Here is a 20,523-nt window from a genome sequence, read left to right as displayed (position 1 = left end):
ATGCTCAGTCTCTCAGATTTCCACCCCACTTCCCTGCTCCTTTCCAAGGTGGGGAAGGCATATGTATGGTTTACAAATCTCCTGGGTGATGTGGGAAGGGGTGGGGGTCTATGATATTCTTACGCTGCTCACAGTATCGTTGGTGGTTTCTGAGGGAAGGATGACTCTCCTCTCCCGGGTTCAGCTGGCGATGCTGACCTGCACCGCCCATGAGTGGGGCTGATGAAACTTGCATTTTTGTCTCTCTCCTCTTGGTGGGGAGCCGGTGCTCCCTGGCTGACTCAGCCTCAGCTCACTCTGCTGGCATCTGCAGACCCCTCTGAATCTGGGTCTCATCCTCCATCGCACCCCGGGGCAGGGTGTCCACTCCACAGCCTCAGCTGAAGGGTCATCTAAGCCCTTAGACAGGTTAGACTCCCTTCATGGTAGAACCCCTGGCTCTGGACTCAGCCAATTTCCACATTCCCGCCACAGAGAATGAAGGCCTTAGGGATCTCACCACCACAGCAGGAACCAGGATCAGCTCCAGAAGGCTAAATTCCTAAACTGCAGCCATCTTTCTGCCCACTTTGAAGATGATGGAGTGATCCAGAAGAAACGGGGAACGTGACGATTCAGGAAAAAGGGATGATCATTGCAAAGGCCCACTCCTGGAGAAGGAGGAAGGATATGGGATCCAGGTGAAGGGCTTGGCCTCAGATGGGATCTGGTCACTTCCTCCAGAGGTGCAGCAGAGAATACAAGTGCAGATCCAGTGTTGGCAAGTGGTGAGAGTTCCTGTCTGATCGCTTTTCTATTCTCAGTTATCATCGAATATCATAAGAGTGGGTGCTTGTGCTTGTGGAAGACTATTGTAGGTAGAAGATACAGGTGTGGAGGGTGCAAAGAGTTTGTCTTTTTGGTGGAACTGCCAGGAGAGTAGGCAGGAGGGAGAAAGAAGCATATGAGGTATGTTAGAGGGGGAGAATTTATAGCCCTGGGTAAGCTGGTTGCGGAGGGGCTTGGTGGACCGTGAGAAAGTCGGGGGGGGGGGATGTCGCTGGACTGGAGGGCAGTCTTGGAGACTCCCCAAAAGGTTGAAGGCTGTCGGTGAAGAGGCACTAGAGCGAGGGAGCTGGAGGACAGGACGTTGTGTTGGGGGTGATGAGAGGGAGGAATGCTAGAAACGGACACCATGAAGGCCGCGGTCTTTCCTGATGCCCAGGGCGTGACCATGGGCAGGAGGATGCTCGGGTGGGGAGGAGAAGAACATCGCTGAGGACGGAGAGGCTCCGGCGTGACCGGGTGAGTCTCTTGGGCACTGAGGTCGCCGGGACGGATCAGAAGAGTGAGGGCTGAGAAGAGCACAGTTCAGTGTGCCACGGGACGAGGGCGTTCACTGGCCGGGGGTGGGCGGGAGGAGAATGTCCAGGGGATTGGTACAGATCCCGCAGGTGGGGGGCTGGGGCAGTGGGCAACGGGACCCGGACGTCACCGGTCCAGTCCCTTAGCCAACAGATTACAGCAGGGTCCAGGAGAGAACTTCTAAGAGACACGGACAGGGAGAGTGGCACTAACCTCAATGGACTCCCGCGCGCAGGCTCAGAACCCGCCAATAGGAGCGCAGCCCCGCCCCATGGGCTTTCGTCTTTCCTGGGCGCCGGGACTTCCTGCCCCCGTTGCTATGGTTCTGGGGGCGGGACTAGGAAAGGCTTCGGTGGGGCGGACAGTTCGGCGGGTTCCCTGCACGTTTGTGGTCAGCACTGGCATCCCCCTTGGCTTCCGCATCCACGACCTCTAGGGCTCTGCGCAGAAAACTAGCGGAAAAGATGAATTTTTTCTCTGGAATTGGTGGCAATTAATCTCATTAGCGCCTAGATGGCAGTGTTGCACCATGCAGCAACCTTGCCCGCCTCCGGCCCCTCCCTTCGTGCTTTAAAAAACCCCAAGGAGCCTTTTCCGCGAAAAAGTCAGCCTCTTTTGGAGTCGGCGCGGGCTAGGCCGGTCCTAAGGCTGGATCTGCTCCCTTAGTGTGGTCCCCTTTGAAAACTCACCGCCCAGGGACCAAACCCTTTTGCTTTTCAAATTGACCTTTCACCCACGGAGCTGCCTTTGTTCCTTAGCAACTTGTATTTCTGTTTCTCTGAATGGTCTTGTTATGGGTTTACCCTGGGTTTTCCTGTGTTTTATGGACCTGGGTTTTACATATGATAAAATATATTCCCTCATTATTAAAGTTACTGGACCTCAATATAAGAAATTTGGAATACAGATAAAGTGTAACAAAAAAAGCTAGTCTTATCCACAATCCCATTACCGGTGATAACCATGGATAATATTTCATGATAAGTTTCCTTAGAGGTTTTTCATTCATAAATGTGAACTTTAAACATGAGGATCCTATTGCATCGTGACTTGAATATCTCCCTTTTATTTTTTAAAAAACTTTATGGGAGTATAATTGCTTTACATTGTTGTGTTAGTTGCTGCTGTATAGCAAAGTGAATCGGCTATATGTATATATATATCCTCATATCCCCTCCCTCTTGCATCTCCCTCACCCTCCGTATCCCACCCCTCTAGGTGGTCACAAAGCACCAAGCTGATCTTCCTGTGTTATATAGCTGCTTCACAGTAGCTATCTACTCTACATTTGGTAGTGTATATATGTCAGTGATAATCTCTCACTTAGTTCCAGCTTACCTTTCCCCCTCCCCGTGTCCTCAAAGTCCATTCTCTACCTCTGTGTCTTTATTCCTGTCCAGACCCTAGGTTCATCAGAACCATTAAAAAATTTTTTTTTAGATTCCATATATATGTGTTAGCATATGCTATTTGTTTTTCTCGTTCTGACTTACTTCACTCTGTGTGACAGACTCTAGGTCCATCCACCTCACTACAAATAACCCAGTTTCGTTTCTTTTTATGGGTGAGTAATATTCCATTGTATATATGTACCATATCTTCTTTATCCATTCATCTGTCGATGGACACTTAGGTTGCTTCCATGTCCTGGCTATTGTAAATAGTGCTGCAATGAAAACTGTGGTACATGACTCTTTTTGGATTATGGTTTTCTCAGGGTATATGCCCAGTAGTGGGATTGCTGGGTCATATGGTAGTTCTATTTTTAGTTTTTTGAGGAGCATCCATACTGTTCTCCCTAGTGGCTGTATAAATTTACATTCCCACCAACAGTGCAAGAGGGTTCCTTTTTCTCCACATCCTCTCCAGCATTTATTGTTCGTAGATTTTTTTCTTTTTTCTTTTCTTTTTTTTTTTTTTTGCGGTACGTGGGCCTCTCACTGTTGTGGCCTCTCCCGTTGCGGAGCACAGGCTCCAGACGCGCAGCCTCAGCGGCCATGGCTCACGGGCCCAGCTGCTCCGTGGCATGTGGGATCTTCCCGGACTGGGGCAGGAACCTGTGTCCCCTGCATAGGCAGGCAGACTCTCAACCACTGCACCACCAGGGAAGCTGTGTAGATTTTTTTGATGATGGCCATTCTGACTGGTGTGAGGTGATACCTCACTGTAGTTTTTTTTTTCTTTTAACAGTTTTATTGGAGTATAATTGCTTTACAGTGGTGTGTTAGTTTCTGCTTCATAACAAAGTGAATCAGTTATACATATACATATATCGCCATATCACTGCCCTCCTGCGTCTGCCTCCCACCATCACTATCCCACCCCTCTAGTGGTCAGAAAGCACCGAGCTAATCTCCCTGTGCTATGTAGCTGCTTCCCACTATCTATCTATTTTATATATGGTAGTGTATATATGTCCATACCACTCTCTCACTTCGTCCCAGCTTACCCTTCCTCTTCCCAGTGTCCTCAAGTCCACTCTCTACGTCTGGGTCTTTATTCCTGTCTTGCCCTAGGTTCTTCAGAATCTTTTTTTTTTTTTAGATTCCATATATATGTGTTAGCACACAGTATTTGTTTTTCTCTTTCTGACTTACTTCACTCTGTATGACAGACTCAACGTACAGCCACCTCACTATAAATAACTCAATTTTGTTTCTTTTTATGGCTGAGTAATATTCCATTGTATATATGTGCCACATCTTCTTTATCCATTCATCTATCGATGGATACTTAGGTTGCTTCCATGTCCTGGCTATTGTAAATAGAGCTGCAGTGAACATTGTGGTACATGACTCTTTTGAATTATGATTTTCTCAGGGTATATGCCCAGTAGTGGGATTGCTGGGTCGTATGGTAGTTCTATTTGTAGTTTTTAAAGGAACCTCCATAGTGTTCTTCATAGTGGCTGTATCAATTTACATTCCCATCAACAGTGCAAGAGGGTACCCTTTTCTCCACACCCTCTCCAGCATTTATTGTTTGTAGATTTTTTTGATGATGGCCATTCTGACCGGAGTGAGATGATATCTCATTGTAGGTTTGATTTGCATTACTCTAATGATTAATGATGTTGAGCATTCTTTCATGTGTTTGTTGGCAATCTGTATATCTTCTTTGGAGAAATGTCTATTTAGGTCTTCTGCCCATTTTTGGATTGGGTTGTTTGTTTTTTGATATTGAGCTGCACGATCTACTTGTATATTTTGAAGATTAATCCTTTGTTGCTAGCTTCATTTGCAAATATTTTCCCCCATTTTAAGGTTGTCTTTTCATCTTGTTTATGGTTTCCTTTGCTGTACAAAAGCTTTTAAGTTTCATTAGGTCCTATTTGTTTATTTTTGTTTTTATTTCCATTTCTCTAGGAGGTAGGGCAAAAAGGATTTTGCTGTGATTTATGTCAAAGAGTGTTCTTCCTATGTTTTCCTCTAAGAGTGTTAGTTTGTCTGGCCTTACATTTAGGTCTTTAATCCATTTTGAGTTTATTTCTGTGTATGGTGTTAGGGAGTGTTCTAATTTCATTCTTTTACATGTAGCTGTCCAGTTTGCCCAGTACCACTTATTGAAGAGGATGTCATTTCTTGCCTCCTTTGTCAAAGATAAGGAGACCATATGTGAGTGGGTTTATCTCTGGGCTTTCTATCCTGTTCCATGGATCTATATTTCTGTTTTTGTGCCAGTACCATACTGTCTTGTATACTGTAGCTTTGTAGTAGTTTGAAGTCCGGGAGACTGATTCCTCCAGCTCCATTTTTCTTTCTCAAGATTGCTTTGGCGATTCGGGGTCTTTTGTGTTTCCATACAAATTGTGCAATTTTTTGTTTTAGTTCTGTGAAAAATGCCATTGGTACTTTCATAGGGATTGCACTGAATCTGTAGTTTGCTTTTGGTAGTATAATCATCTTCACAGTGTTGATTCTTCCAGTCTAGGAACATGGTATATCTGTCCGTCTGTTTGTATCATCTTTAATTTCTTTCATCAGTGTCTTATAGTTTTCTGCATGCAGGTCTTTTGTCTCCTTAGGTCGGTTTATTCCAAGGTATTTTATTCTTTCTGTTGCAATGGTAAATGGGAGTGTTTCCTTAATTTCTGTTTCAGATTTTTCATCATTAGTGTATAGGAATGCAGAGATTTCTGTGCACTAATTTTGTATAATGCTACTTTACCAAATTCATTGATTAGTTCTAGTAGTTTTCTGGTAGCATCTTTAGGATTCTCTATTTATAGTATCATGTCATCTGCAAACAGTGACAGGTTTACTTCTTCTTCTCCGATTTGGATTCCATTTATTTCTTTTCCTTCTCTGATTGCTGTGGCTTAAACTTCCAAAACTATGTTGAATAATAGTGGTAATAGTGGACATCCTTTTCTTGTTCCTGATCTTAGAGAAAATGGTTTCAGTTTTTCACCACTGAGAACGATGTTGGCTGTGGGTTTGTCCTATATGGGCTATATTATGTTAAAGTAAGTTCACTTTATGTCTACTTTCTGGAGGGTTTTTATCATAAAGTGGTGTTGAATTTTGTCAAAAGCTTTTTCTGCATCTACTGAGAAGATCATATGGTTTTTCTCTTTAAGTTGGTTAACATGGTGTAACACATTGATAGATTTGCATATAATGAAGAATCCTTGCATTCCTGGGATAAACCCCACTTGATCATGTTGTATGATCCTTTTAATGTGCTGCTGGATTCTGCTTGCAGTATTTTGTAGAGGATTTTTGCATCTATGTTCATCAGTCATATTGGCCTGTAGTTTTCTTTCATTGTGACATCTTTGCCTGGTTTTGGTATCAGGGTGATGGAGGCCTCTTAGAATGAGTTTGGGAATATTCTTCCCTCTACTGTATTTTGGAACAGTTTGAGAAGGTAGGTTTTAGCTCTTCTCTAAATGTTTAGTAGAATTCGCCTGTGAAGCCGTGTGGTCCTGGGCTTTTGTCTGTTGGAAGATATTTAATTACAGTTTCAATTTCAATGCTTGTGATTGGTCTGTTTATATTTTCTATTTTTTCGTGATTCAGTCTCGGAAGGTTGTGCTTTTCCAAGAATTGGTCCATTTCTTCCAGGTTTCCATTTTATTGGCATATAGTTTCTAGTAGTAATCTCTCATGATCCTTTGTATTTCTGCAGTGTCAGTTGTTACTTCTCCTTTTTCATTTCTAATTCTGTTGATTTGAGTCTTCTCCCTTTTTCTTTGATGGCTCTGGCTAGTGGTTTATCAATTTTGTTTATCTTCTCAAAGAACCAGCTTTTAGTTTTATTGATCTTTGCTATTGTTTCATTCATTCCTTTTTCATTTATTTCTGATTTGATCATTATGATTTCTTTCCCTCTGCTAACTTTGGGTATTTTAGTTCTTCTTTCTCTAATTGGTTTTGATGTAAGGTTAGGTTGTTTATTTGAGGTGTTTCCTGAGGTAGAATTGTATTGCTATAAACTTCCCTCTTAGAAATGTTTTTGCTGCATCCTATAGATTTTGGGTCGTCTTTTCTCCATTTTCATTTGTTTCTAGGTATTTTTTGATTCCTTCTTTGATTTCTTCAGTGTTTAATTCGTTATTAAGAAGTGTATTGTTTAGCCTCCATGTGTTTGTATTTTTTACATATCTTTTCATATAATTTATATCTAGTCTCATAGCATTGTAGTTGGAAAAGATACTTGATACAATTTCAATTTTCTTAAGTTTACCAAGGCTTGATTTGTGACCCAAGATATGATCTATCCTGGAGAATGTTCCATGAGCACTTGAGAAAAATGTGTATTCTGTTGTTTTTGGATGGAAGGTCCTATAAATATCAATTAAGTCCATCTTGTTTAATGTATCATTTAAAGCTTGTGTTTCCTTATTTATTTTCATTTTGGATGATCTGTCCATTGGTGAAAGTGGGGTGTTAAAATCCCCTACTATGATTGTGTTACTGTCGGTTTCCCCTTTTATGGCTGTTAGTATTTGCCTTATGTATTGAAGTGCTCCTATGTTGGGTGCATAAATATTTACAATTGTTATATCTTCTTCTTTGATTGATCCCTTGATCATTATGTAGTGTCCTTCTTTGTCTCTTATAATAGTCTTTATTTTAAAGTGTATTTTGTCTGATATGAGAATTGCTAGTCCAGCTTTCTTTTGATTTCCATTTGCATGGAATATCTTTTTCCATCCCCTCACTTTCAGTCTGTATGTGTCCCTAGGTCTGAAATGGGTCTCTTGTAGACAGCATATACTGGTCTTGTTTTTGTTTCCATTCAGCCATTCTGTGTTTTAGTGGGAGCATTTAATCCATTTACATTTAAGGTAATTATTGATATGTATGTTCCTATTACCATTTTCTTAATTGTTTTGTGTTTGTTATTGTCGGTCTTTTCCTTCTGTTGTGTTTCTTGCCTAGAGAAGTTCCTTTAGCATTTGTTGTAAAGCTGGTTTGGTGGTGCTGAACTCTCTCAGCTTTTGCTTGTCTGTAAATGTTTTAATTTCTCCATCAAATCTGAATGAGATCCTTGCCTGGTAGAGTAATCTTGGTTGTAGGTTTTTCTCCTTCATCACTTTAAATATGTCCTGCCACTCACTTCTGGCTTGCAGAGTTTCTGCTGAATGATCAGCTGTTAACCTTATGGGGATTCCCTTGTGTGTTATTTGTTGTTTTTCCCTTGCTGCTTTTAATATGCTTTCTTTGTATTTAATTTTTCATAGTTTGATTAGTATGTGTCTTGGCATGTTTCTTCTTGGATTTGTCCTGTATGGGACTCTCTGTGCTTCCTGGACTTGATTAACTATTTCCTTTCCCATATTAGGGAAGTTTTCATCTATAATCTCTTCAAATATTTTCTCAGTCCCTTTCTTTTTCTCTTCTTCTTCTGGGACCCTTATATTTGACTGTTGGTGCATTTAATATTTTCCAGAGGACTCTGAGACATTCCTCAATTTTTTTCTTTCTTTTTACTTTATTCTGCTCTGTGGTAGTTATTTCTACTATTTTTTCTTCCAGGTCACTTATCCTTTCCTCTGCCTCATTTATTCTGCTATTGATTCCTTCTAGAGAATTTTAAATTTCATTTTTTGTGTTGTTCATCATTGTTTGTTTGCTCTTTAATTCTTCTAGGTCCTTGTTAAATATTTCTTGTATTTTCTCCATTCTACTTCCAAAATTTTGTAACATCTTTACTATCATTACTCTGAATTCTTTTTCTGGTAGACTGCCTATTTCCTCTTCATTTGTTTGGTCTGTGTGTTTTTTGCCTTGCTCCTTCATCTGCTGCATATTTCTCTGTCTTCCCATTTTGCTTAACTTACCATGTTTTGGGGTTTCCTTTTCACAGGCTGCAGGTTTGTAGTTTCTGTTGTTTTTGGTATCTTCCCCTGGTGGGTAAGATTTGTTCAGTGGCTTGTGTAGGCTTCCAGGTGGAGGGGAGTGGTGCCTGTGTTCTGGTGGTTGGGGCTGTATATTGTCTTTCTGGTGGGCAGGCCTGCATCTGATGGTGTGTTTTGGTGTGTATGTGAACTTAGTATGATTTTAGCCAGCCTCTCTGCTAATGGGTGGGGATGTGTTCCTGTCTTGCTAGTTGTTTCACATGGGGCATCCAGCACTTCAGCTTGCTGACCATTGGGTGGAGCTGGGTATGAGCATTGAGATGGAGATCTCTGGGAGAGCTCTCGTCAATTGATATTATGTGGGGCTTGGAGGTCTGTGGTGGTCAAATGTCCTGAGCTTTGCTCTCCTACCTCAGAGGCTCAAGCCTGACAGCAGGTCGGAGAACCAAAACCCTGTTAGCCATAGAGCTGAGAAGAAAAGCGAGAAAAAAAGGAAGAAAAATATTTAAAACTAATATAAAATAAAATAATTAAAATAAAAAATAGTTATAAAAAAAGAAGAGAGCAAACAAAGCAATAAACTAATCCACCAATGATAACAAGTGCTAAAAACTATACTATGATAAACATAAAAATGAGAAACAAGTAAGTTGCAGACAGCAAACCCCAAGTCTTCAGTTTCTCCCAAAGTCCATTGCCTCAGTTTTGGGTTGATTCATTGTCTATTCAGGTATTTCACAGATGCAGCACACCTGAAGTTGATTGTGGGGATTTAATCTGCTGTTCCTGAAGCTGCACAGAGAGATTTCCCTTTCTGTTCTTTGTTCGCTCAGGTCATGGGGTTCAGCTTTGTTTTTGGCCCCACCTCTGCGTGTAGGTTGCCCTCAGGCTTCTGTTCCCGCCCAGACAGGACAGGGTTAAAGCAATGGCTTATTAGGGGGCTCTGGCTCACTCATGCCTGAGGGAGCCAGGGTTATGGTGTTATAACTCTAATGCGGGGTCAGCCTGTGGTGGCAGAGGCCGGTGTGATGTTGCAACAGCATGAGGTTGCTGTGAGTTCTTCTGGGGCAGTGGTCCCTGGATCTCGGGACCCTGGCGGTGGCGTGCTGCACAGGCTCCTGGGGGTGTGTGGTTAATGACCTGTGCTTGCGCATAGGATTCTTGGTGGCTGCTGTAGCAGCGTTATCATTTCATGCCCATCTCTGGTGTCCGAGCTGACAGCTGCGGCTTGTGTCCCTCTCTGGAGCTCATTTAGGCGGTGCTCTGATTCTGTGGGCAGACAGGGAAGGAATCCCCTCTCCTTGAACACCCTGAAACAATGGTCTCTTGCCTCTTAGGCAGGTCCAGTGTTTTTTCCCAGACACCCTCCTGGCTAGCTGTTGTGCACTAGCCCCTTCAGGCTGTGTTCACGCAGCCATCCCCAGTCCTCTCCATGGGATCTGACCTCCGAAGAAGCTGGAGCCTCAGCTCGCAGTCCCAGCCCGTCCTGGCGGGTGAGCCCATAAGCCTCTCAGGCTGGCGAGTGCTGGTTGGCACCGATCCTCTGTGTGGGAATCTCTCTGTTTTGCCCTCTGCACCCCTGTTGCTGCACTCTCCTCCGTGGCTCCGAAGCTTCACCCCCGCCACCGCCCCCATCTCCGCCAGTGATGGGGCTTCCTAGTGTGTGGAAACTTTTCCTCCTTGACAGCTCCCTCCCAGAGGTGCAGGTCCTGTCCCTATTCTTTTATCTCTTTTTTTTCTATTTTCTTTTTCCCTACCCAGGTACGAGGGGAGTTTCTTGCCTTTTGGGAAGTCTGAGATCTTCTGCCAGCGTTCAGTAGGTGTTCTGTAGGAGTTGTTCCACATGTAGATGTATTTCTGATGTATTTGTGGGGAGGAAGGTGATCTTCCCGTCTTACTCCTCTGCCATCTTGAAGGTCCCCTAATATCTCGCTTTTTAAACTCAGAATTTTAGCATGTTCCCCAAGTCATAAAAATCGTTTGAGAAAGACAAAATTTTTATTCATTTTTCTTCTGAAAAGAATCCTTTGTCTAAAAGAGTGAAAAATTTAACGCCTGAGATGGAAAGCAGAAATACTTTGTGACCTCTGTCTCAAAGTATCATGATGTAACCTTTCTAAGGACAGGAGATGTATTTTTTGCTTTGTTTTTGCTCACCGTAGTATTTGCAGCACATTAACAAAACAGTGCTTAGCAGTGTATTCTCAATATATATTTGTTGATTAAATGAACAACTGCCTGATTTCTTCCCTATGCTTTTCTTTGTAATTATGACATCTTTTTATAATACTGGAATGATACTCTATGAACAGTTTCCTACATTGCTTTTAATTCCTTCCATTTAGCACTTTATTGGGGACAATAACTATATTATTACACTTTTAAAAAAAGTTTTGCGTGTGGTTTTACCCGCTTCCCCAGTGAGTATTTTATTTCATTCTTGTATTGGGGGCTGGAAAACATCCTGCCAACCAGTGTGCAATCTAGAGTCTGACAGACCTGGGACCTGAATGTAGGGATCCTCTGAGGAACCCCGAGACCCTTGACAGCTCTTTCTCTGTGTGCCACAATTTCCACAGGCATTAAATGAGGGTGGTAATAGCATCTGCCTCATGGGTGGTGTACAGCATCAATTACCCAACAGGTTCTTAGCTTGGCACTTGTAGCTCTCCTGTTATTATTGCTGGTGTTATCGTCAGTATTCACTATAATGTGTAGTAGGTAAAGATTTTCAAGCCACAAGACTCAGTGTGATAAAAATGTTCTCTTTAAACTTCCTTTCAGGTGATATCTGTACTTCTACTACCCATTTCTGCTTTCTGGTGGAAAACAGAATTTTCAGGGAATTTGTAGTAATTTGTAGGGAAATTCAGTCAAGGAGATGTGTAGGAGGAAAGCACATTGATATATTCCTCAAAGATTATTCCTCCATAAAATGAAAAGAATATTTTTATATGTACATATTTTTTCACCATCTCTGTTTATAATTGATTTCCAGGGGTAAATTTACTGAATTGGAATATGTGAACACTTGACACACTTGATGCATATTGCAAGAAACATAATACCCATTTGTATTGTCACTGACTTTCTATGAGAATTTTTGGTTTTTGTACTCTCATCAGCATGTATTCATGTTTTTAAAATAATTAGCTCAGTGATTTTAACAGTTATGTGTGAAGACTTTTACCCACATTCAGGCATATACATTGCAAATACTTTTCTTGGATTTTGCTTTTTAATTATTTGTGGTTTACAGATGCATAGATGCATAGATAATCTTATTTTTATGTAACTAATTCCATCAATGTTTCACGCATAGCTTCACTCTTTGGTACAATGCTAGTAAAGTCCTTCCTAATCCATCTGTTCTGTTACTTATTTTCATCCCTATTCTTCTCTGTGCTTCTAGTCCCCTGACTAAACCCCCCAATAAAGTGCCTTAAAGACACAAAACAAATGAAAATTCACAGTAACCACAGGTAGTTAGGATTTACCCCCAACTATTTGACAAAATCTGGGATTTCCCACCAACTAAAAGGCTGACTGAAATGGCTCTCTTATTCATCTCAGCACACCTTTTAGTAGGACCAGGAGGTGCCAGAGCCTGCTTTGACAAGGCCATATGGATAACTATAAATGAGAATTTCTCTAACTCTGAGAGAAAAAACACCCCCTCTGCACATGCTGTAGCCCAAGTGAAAGGAGAACAGCTTGTAAATGGTATCCTTGAAGTTTACCACCTCCCAGCATTTCCTGTGGAATAATCCAATCCTGTTGACAGGGGCAAGATGAATCCATCTCTAACTATAGAGATCGAGTAGCACCCACTTTCAGGAATGCTGCGGGCTGGGCATTAATCCTAACACCACCACAGAGATCTCTACCTTTTGTTGTTGTTGTTGTGTTGTTAATGGTATGAAGCCTGAAATATCAGCTGCTGTTCAGAAACAGAAGGAAGACTGGCAGACCTTGCCCATCCATGAGTTATAACAATTACCCCAGCATTTTGTGGATAATCTGATAAGCAAAGAGCAAACTACATACACAAATTTATGATACTACAAACAACTGGAGGGAAACAAAGGCCTTCCTCAAATACAACATAGATAGATGAAGACACTTGCACATATTGGTGGAAAAATGTCACTGGACCTAAATTGTATTGCTTTGGCCAGGACCCAGGCAGCCAAACAAACTGCTCAATCAGAACAAAATGACTCCCTTCCAAGGAAGGCATCTTTCAGTGTCTCTAAGTGCCTTTGGTTCAGCAAAGAGAAACAACCCTATTAGTAAATGATCACTGTATTAGTCAGAGTCCTCCAGAGACACAGAACCAATAGTGTGTGTGTGTGTGTGTGTGTGTGTGTGTGTGTGTGTTAAAGAAATTACCTCATGCAGTTGTGAAGGCTGGCAAGTAGGCTAGCAGGCTGGAGACCCACAGAAGAGTTGATCCTGCAATTTGAGTCTGAAGGCAGTCTGATGGTACAATTCCCTCTTATTTGGGGGATGTCAGTCTTTTTTCCCCTTAAGGCCTTCTTGTGATTGAATGAGGCCCATCTACATTATGGGGGCTAATCTTCTTTTCTCAAAATCTACTGATTTAAATTTTAATCTCATCTGAAAAAAAACCCTTCACCACAATATTTAAACTAGTGTTTCAGCGGACTAGACAAGTTGGCACATAAAATCAACCATCACAGCCACTGACCTAATTTTTTTATAGATATTGGAACCACAGTCTCCACCAATAATTCTTCCCAATATCTTTTGAACTTTCCTTGAAGTAATAAAGAGATGTCAGTGGTAGGACTTGCCAGTTGTGTACATTCTTTACCCATCTCTTTGGGTCCCTTAACTTCTCAACATGTCTTTCTCTGTGGTCTTTCCAACTCTACTATCCTATTAGGATGGGGCCCTTTGGGTCAATGAAGAGCCACTATTAGATGCATACCAGAAAGACTTTTTCTTGGTTTTATGGAGTTGGATGACCCAGTAAACCATCTTATGGTGGCTTCCTTTGACTACCCTGCACTCTGATGTCCCCAAGTCTCTTACCCTTAGAATTACTGTAATTTTCTGATTATTTTTTCAGTACCCCATATTCTCCACATCATCTACAGACATGTGATAAATTAGTAATATAGAAGTTTTACAAGTCAAGATTGACACCATTATTCCTCTGCCTAAATTGCTTCAGTACCCCCTAAAACCCTAAGCATTAAAGAGACTATAACAGATTGTTGCAGATTTCATAGCTAAGGGCTTACTTATTCCTTGTACTGATCAATATAGTACCTCTATTCTCCAGGTCAAAAGTCCAAAGGGATGTGGGTAATTCTATGTTTAAGACTTAAGGGATATAAATCACATCATGTGCATATGTTTCTATGTGGTCCTTAACCTAAATACTACGCTGGCTTCTCTACCTCCAAGTTCAACACAGTAGTAGAACTCTGCTTAGCCTTCCTTAATATTACCTTATTCTGATTCATACTGTCTTTTTGCTTTCACATGGAATAAACAACAATACACTTGGACTGTGATGTCTCAAGGCTTCACTGAAGCCCTCTCATATTTCTGTAAGATTCTCAACCATATTTTCAAAGCTTTGTAATTTCCTCATTCTTTTAACTCGATCAATCAATATGTAGATAACTTGATCTTATGTTCACCTGGTCTAACCTCTTATTAAGAGGACTCACTTTATTTATTGGAAAATTTGGTTATAAAAGGGCATGAAGTTTCTAAAGATCAATCACTATTTTGTCGGGTCCAAATTATCAATCTATCTATCCCAAGATGGTAATTTCCTCTCACCAGGCAGAGTTATAGCCATTCTATATTTCTCCTGCCCTATTACATAGCAGACTTTCCCCATAAAATAGCCATTTAACTGGAGAGAACTATTTTAAAAACCCAATCATTTAAAGTTTCTGGCTAGTGGGAAGCAGCCGCATACCACAGGGAGATCAGATCAGTGCTTTGTGACCACCTAGCAGGATGGAATAGGGAGGGTGGGAGGGAGGGAGTTGCAAGAGGGAAGAGATATGGGGATATATGTATATGTATAGCTGATTCACTTTATTATAAACCAGAAACTAACACACCATTGTAAAGCAATTTTACTCCAATAAAGATGATTAAAAAAAGAAAATACACTAAATTGAGGTAATAACAGTGATAATCTGTGGCTAAACTTGCGCCACAGCCTGTTTCTTCTTTTCCTCCCAGCTATATTTTATGGAAACAAATCTGGGGAGCTACTCCTGACAGATGTGCCCAAGAAGATGAGGCTTCCTCTGCCCCCAGCTCCCAGCCTAGGGCTAAGGTTTCACCCCAGGATGGGCATGCCCCTTGCATTTTTTATCTCCTCCAGCCCTGTTCTGCAGAAGGTCTATTCCTGATAGGGTTTGCCAAGAGGACTGGGTTCTGTTCCTCCACCTAGTCATAGGGTAGAAAATCTACTCCAGTTGGAGAAGGCTGAGAACAAAGGTGTGATCAGTCCCTCTCACAACTGTTTAAAGGGTGGAGGCTTCACACCAGCAGGGGCAATCCAAGAAGAACAGAGGCTACTTTTGCCTCAGTGCCCACTTATAGAACAGGAGTGTCACTCTGGGACAGTCTGTCTCTCCAGTTCCTGTGCAGAGGTGCTGTGCAAGGAGAAAGGCAGGTTATAAGGATGAAAAGCTCTTTAGCTCTGCCTAAGGGGACTAACTTTATGGATAATTCCATGCCTAGCAATGTTGTCAAAAACAATAGAGATCTTGTTGCAAAGCAATTAAAACAGCGTTCACAGCCCCATCATACTGGTAGCAACAAGGAAGTGCAGAGCAATCAGCAGTTTACAGAGAGAATTAAGGAAAGGAAAGCCAAGAAGACCTGTCTGGGATCATAGCCAAGCCTGGGGTCAGGAAGGCTGTACATAAACACTATGCTGCACCCACTCAAGAGCAATTAGAAATGACACGAAGAAGCCTTGAAAACATTTCCCAGACCTCACACAGACCCATGAACCAAGAGTCCAAGTCTCACTGACCAAACACCAGCTGTATAATCTATTCTGATAGGGGCAATTCCTAGGAAGCCAGACTTAAGAGTAAAATCACAGGTACCCATGACAATTAGAAGATTGTGTGCATGCTCAAAGCTTTGTTCTCTTAGGAGCGATTTGAAAGAGAAAATTCAAGCTAATAGTCTCTGACTGAATGTGAGGCAAAAGTGTAAACTCTTTGAACAGTAATAGCAGCAAAACACACATCCAATGGTAAAAGGTAAAAATCTAATTGGCAAAGGGATTTAAACACAATCTTTGGCCAATAATTGGCTTATGCTGACCCATGGTTGACCCTTATGTAGTCATGCTAAAAGACACAAAACCAAGGAAAAAACATAAGCAGGGAAACCAGAAGCTGAACACTAGAGGAAATAGACTTCACAAAGTTAGTTCAGCAAAATCACTAAAAATAAGTAAATGGCAAATCAACAACAATTCCAGAGTAGGGGGAGGTCCATATCTGTAATTGAAACAATATCTAATTAGATAAAGATTTTAGATAAATATATAATTTTATCTAAAATTTCCAGTTTTCAATAACAGAAAAAATAAATGATTCATGTAATGAAACAGGAAAATGTAACCCATACATAGCAAAAAAGCAGTTAATAGAAACTGTCTTTGGAAGGTCCCAAATTTTGGACTTAGCAGAAAAACACTTGAAAGCAGCCATTATAAATATGTTTAAAAAAATGTGGTCTGCCTAGGAAACGAAGTGCCATTGTTGAGAGGCGTTCAAGGGGCAGGACCGCCACCACTCCCCACACACCAGCCCCTGCCTTCTCAGGCACTGGGTGGGACTCCCTCCAGAGTAAGCACACCACAGTTTGTTGCAACTGTCTGCCAGTCCCTGCCACCACAGGGAACTTGCGCACAGCCCAGTTATGGCTGCCATGCCCATCCTGGGCCTGAGGGAGTGTGCCCCAATCAGCTGCTGCTTTTGCTCCCTCTCACCTGGGTGGGGAACAGACACCTGAGGGTGGTGCACACACAGAGTTGGGGCCAAAAGCAAAGCTAAGCCCCAAGGGCAGGTGGCTAAGGAAGAGGAATGGATATATTTCCCTGCAGCTGCACAAGCCATGGATTAAATCCCTGAGATTGGCTTGGTAAATCCTGCATCTTTGGAATATCTGAATGGATAACAAGTGTTCCCACAATTGAGACCTGTCTAGCCTTAGCAGCAGTGGACTTTGCAGACTAACACAGGTGGGAGCCAAGCCACGTCAGAGTCTGAGTTGGCCCCACAGTGCCCACAGCAGGTCCAGAGACCTACCTAGAGGTATTGGAAGGCCTCCTGGGGAGGCGGGGATTGGCTCTGGCTCACAGTGGGAGAAAGGACACTGACAGAGGAGACCCCAGGAAAATATTCTTATTACTATTATTATTGTTTTGTTTGTTTCATTTTGTTCAGTTGCTGTTGGTGTTGTTTTATTACTTTTTTTTTTTTTTTGTGGTACGCGGGCCTCTCACTGCCGTGGCCTCTCCCGCTGCGGAGCACAGGCTCTGGACGCGCAGGCTCAGCAGCCATGGCCCACGGGCCCAGCCGCTCTGTGGCACGTGGGATCCTCCTGGACCGGGGCACGAACCCGTGTCCCCTGCATCTGCAGGCAGACTCTCAACCACTGTGCCACCAGGGAAGCCCACTTTTATTTTTATTTTTTAAAATATATATATTTTATTTTTCTATTTTTACTTTACTTTTGTGTTCATTTTCTTTTTTTGTGTTTTCGGTTCTTTGTTTTTTATTTTATTTTATTTTTTCCTTTTTTTGGTTGTTTTTATGTGTTAATTTTATGTTTTCTTTGCTTTTTTTGTTTCTTTGCTATCTGTTTTTGTTTTATTTTCCATTTTTTTGTTTTTGTTAGTTTAGTCCTTATTGATTGTTCTCATTTTTGAATTCTTTCATTTGTTTGTTTGTTCTCTTGCTTTGATTTTTTTCTTTTTTCTTTTCTGTCTGCCTCTGTTTCTGTTAGTTTAGTTTTGTTGTCATCATTTGTCTTGGATTAGTTGTGTCTGTTTTCTTCTATTTTTTTTCTGTGTGTGTGTGTTGTGTTGTTGCTACTGTGTGTTTGTTTTTGTCTTTGCTATTTGTCTTGGGTTTTGTTTGTCTGTTTCTTTCCTTCTTTTTTTTTCTTTCTTTTTCCTCTGGCCCCACTGTGTGGCTTGTGGGCTCTTGGTTCCCTGGCCAGGGGTCAGCCTGGCCCTCTGGGGTGAGAGCGCTGAGTCCAGGATGCTGGACTGCCAGAGAATTTCCGGGCCCAGGAAATATTAATTGGCATGTGCTCTCCTGGAGGTACCCATTTCAACACCAAGATCTGGCTCGACCCAACTGCCTGCAGGCTCCAGTGCTGGACACCTCATACCAAACAACCAGCAAGACAGGGACACAGACCCACCCATCAGCAGTCTGCCTAAAGTCGTAGGGAACTCACAGACACCCCTAAACATACCAACTGATGTGGCCTTGCCCATCAGAGGGAAAGGACTCAGCTCTACCCACCAGAGCACAGGCACCAGTCCTTCTCAACAGAAAACCTACACAAACCCCTGGACCAACCTCACTCACCAGGGGGCAGACAACAGAAGCAAGAGGAACTATGACCCTGCAGCCTGCAGAAAGGAGACCATAAACACAGTAGGTTAGACAAAATGAGAAGACAGAGAAATATGCTGCAGATGAAGGAGAAAGGTAAAATCCCACAAGACCAAATAAATGAAGAGAAAATAGGCAATCTACCTGAAAAAGAATTCAGAGTAATGATAGTAAAGAAGATATAAAAACTCGGAAATAGAATGGAGGCATAGATTGAGAAGATACAAGAAATGTTTAACAAGGACCTAGAAGAAATAAAGAACAGTCAGTGATGAACAACACAACAATTAAAATGAAAAATATACTAGAAGGAATCAATGGCAGAATAACTAAGACAGAAGAACGGATAAGTGAGTTGGAACATAGAATGGCGGAAATAACTGCCGAGGAGCAGAATAAAGAAAAAACAATGAAAAGAAGTGAGGGCAGTCTCAGAGACCTATGGGACAACATTAAACACACCAAAATTCAAATTATAGGGGTCCTAGAAGAAGAAGAGAAAGGAAAAGTTCTGAGAAAATATTTGAAGAGATTATAGTCAAAAGCTTCCCTAACATGGGAAAGGAAATAATCAATCCAGGAAGCGCAGAGAGTCCCATACAGGAAAAACCCAGGAGAAACATGCTGAGACACGCATTAATCAAAATAACAAAAACTAAATACAAAGAAAAAATATTAAAAGCAGCAAGGGAAAAACAACAAATAGCATACAAGGGAATCCCCATAAGGTTATCAGGTGATTTTTCAGCAGAAACTCTGCAAGCCAGAAGGGACTGGCAGGACATATTTAAAGTGATGAAAGGGAAAAACCTACAACAAAGATTACCCAGCAGAATCTCATTCAGATTCGATGGAGAAATAAAAAGCTTTACGTACAAGCAAAAGCTAAGAGAATTCAGCACCACAAAAGCATCTTTACAACAAATGCAAGAGGAACTTCTCTATGTGGGAAACACAAGAGAAGGAAAAGACTTACAATAACAAACCCAAAACAATTAAGAAAATGGTAACAGGAACATATGTATCAATAACTACCTTAAATGTAAATGGATTCAATGCTCCAACCAAAAGACATAGACTGACTGAATGGATACAAAAACAAGACCCATATATATGCTGTCTGCAAGAGGCCCACTTGAGAGATAAGGACACATACAGACTGAAAGTGAGGGGATAGAAAAAGATATTCCATGTAAATGGAAATCAAAAGAAAGCTGGAGTAGCAATATTCATATTAGACAAAATAGACATTAAAGTAAAGACAAGAGACAAGGAAGGACACTACATAATGATCAAGGGATCACTCAAAGAAGAAGCTATAACAATTGTAAATATTTATGCACCCAAAATAGGAGCACATTAATACATTAGGCAAATGCTAACAGCCATAAAAGGGGAAATTGACAGTAACACAATAATAGTGGGGCATTTAACACCCCACTTACACCAATGTCTAGATCATCCAGACAGAAAATTAATAAGGAAACACAAACCGTAAATGACACATTAGACCAGATAGACTTTTTTTGACATTTATAGGACATTCCATCTGAAAGCAGCAGAATACACTTTCTTCTCAAGTGCACATAGAGTATTCTCCAGGATAGATCACACCTTGGGTCACAAATCAAGTCTCAGTAAATTTAAGAAAATTGAAATCATATCAAGCATCTTTTCCGACCACAACACTATGAGATTAGAAATCAATTACAGGAAAAAGAAAATAAAACTGAAAAAATACAAACACATGGAGGCTAAACAATATGCTACTAAATAACCAAGAGATCACTGAAGAAATCAAAGAGGAAATAAAATACCTGGAAACAAATGACAACAAAAACATGATGACCCCAAACCTGTGGGATGCAGCAAAAGCGTTCAAACAGGGAAATTTATAGCAATACAATCCTAACTCAAGAAACAAGAAGCATCTCAAATAAACAACCTAAACTTATGCCTAAAGCAACTAGAGAAGTGAGAACAAACAAAACCCTAGGCTAGTAGAAGGAAAGAAATAATGACGACCAGAGCAGAAATGAATGAAATATAAACAAAGAAAACAACAGCAAATATCAATAAAACTAAAAGCTGGTTCTCTGAGAAGATAAATAAAATTCACAAACCTTTAGCAAGAATCATCAAGAAAAAAGGGGGAGGACTCAAATCAATAAAATTAGAAATGAAAAAGGAGAAGTGACAACTGACACTGCAGAAATACAAAGC

The sequence above is a fragment of the Mesoplodon mirus genome (genome assembly GCF_964341445.2).
Source record: "Mesoplodon mirus genome assembly, chromosome: X".
Classification (NCBI taxonomy): domain Eukaryota; kingdom Metazoa; phylum Chordata; class Mammalia; order Artiodactyla; family Ziphiidae; genus Mesoplodon; species Mesoplodon mirus.
This window is presented reverse-complemented; position numbering follows the sequence as displayed.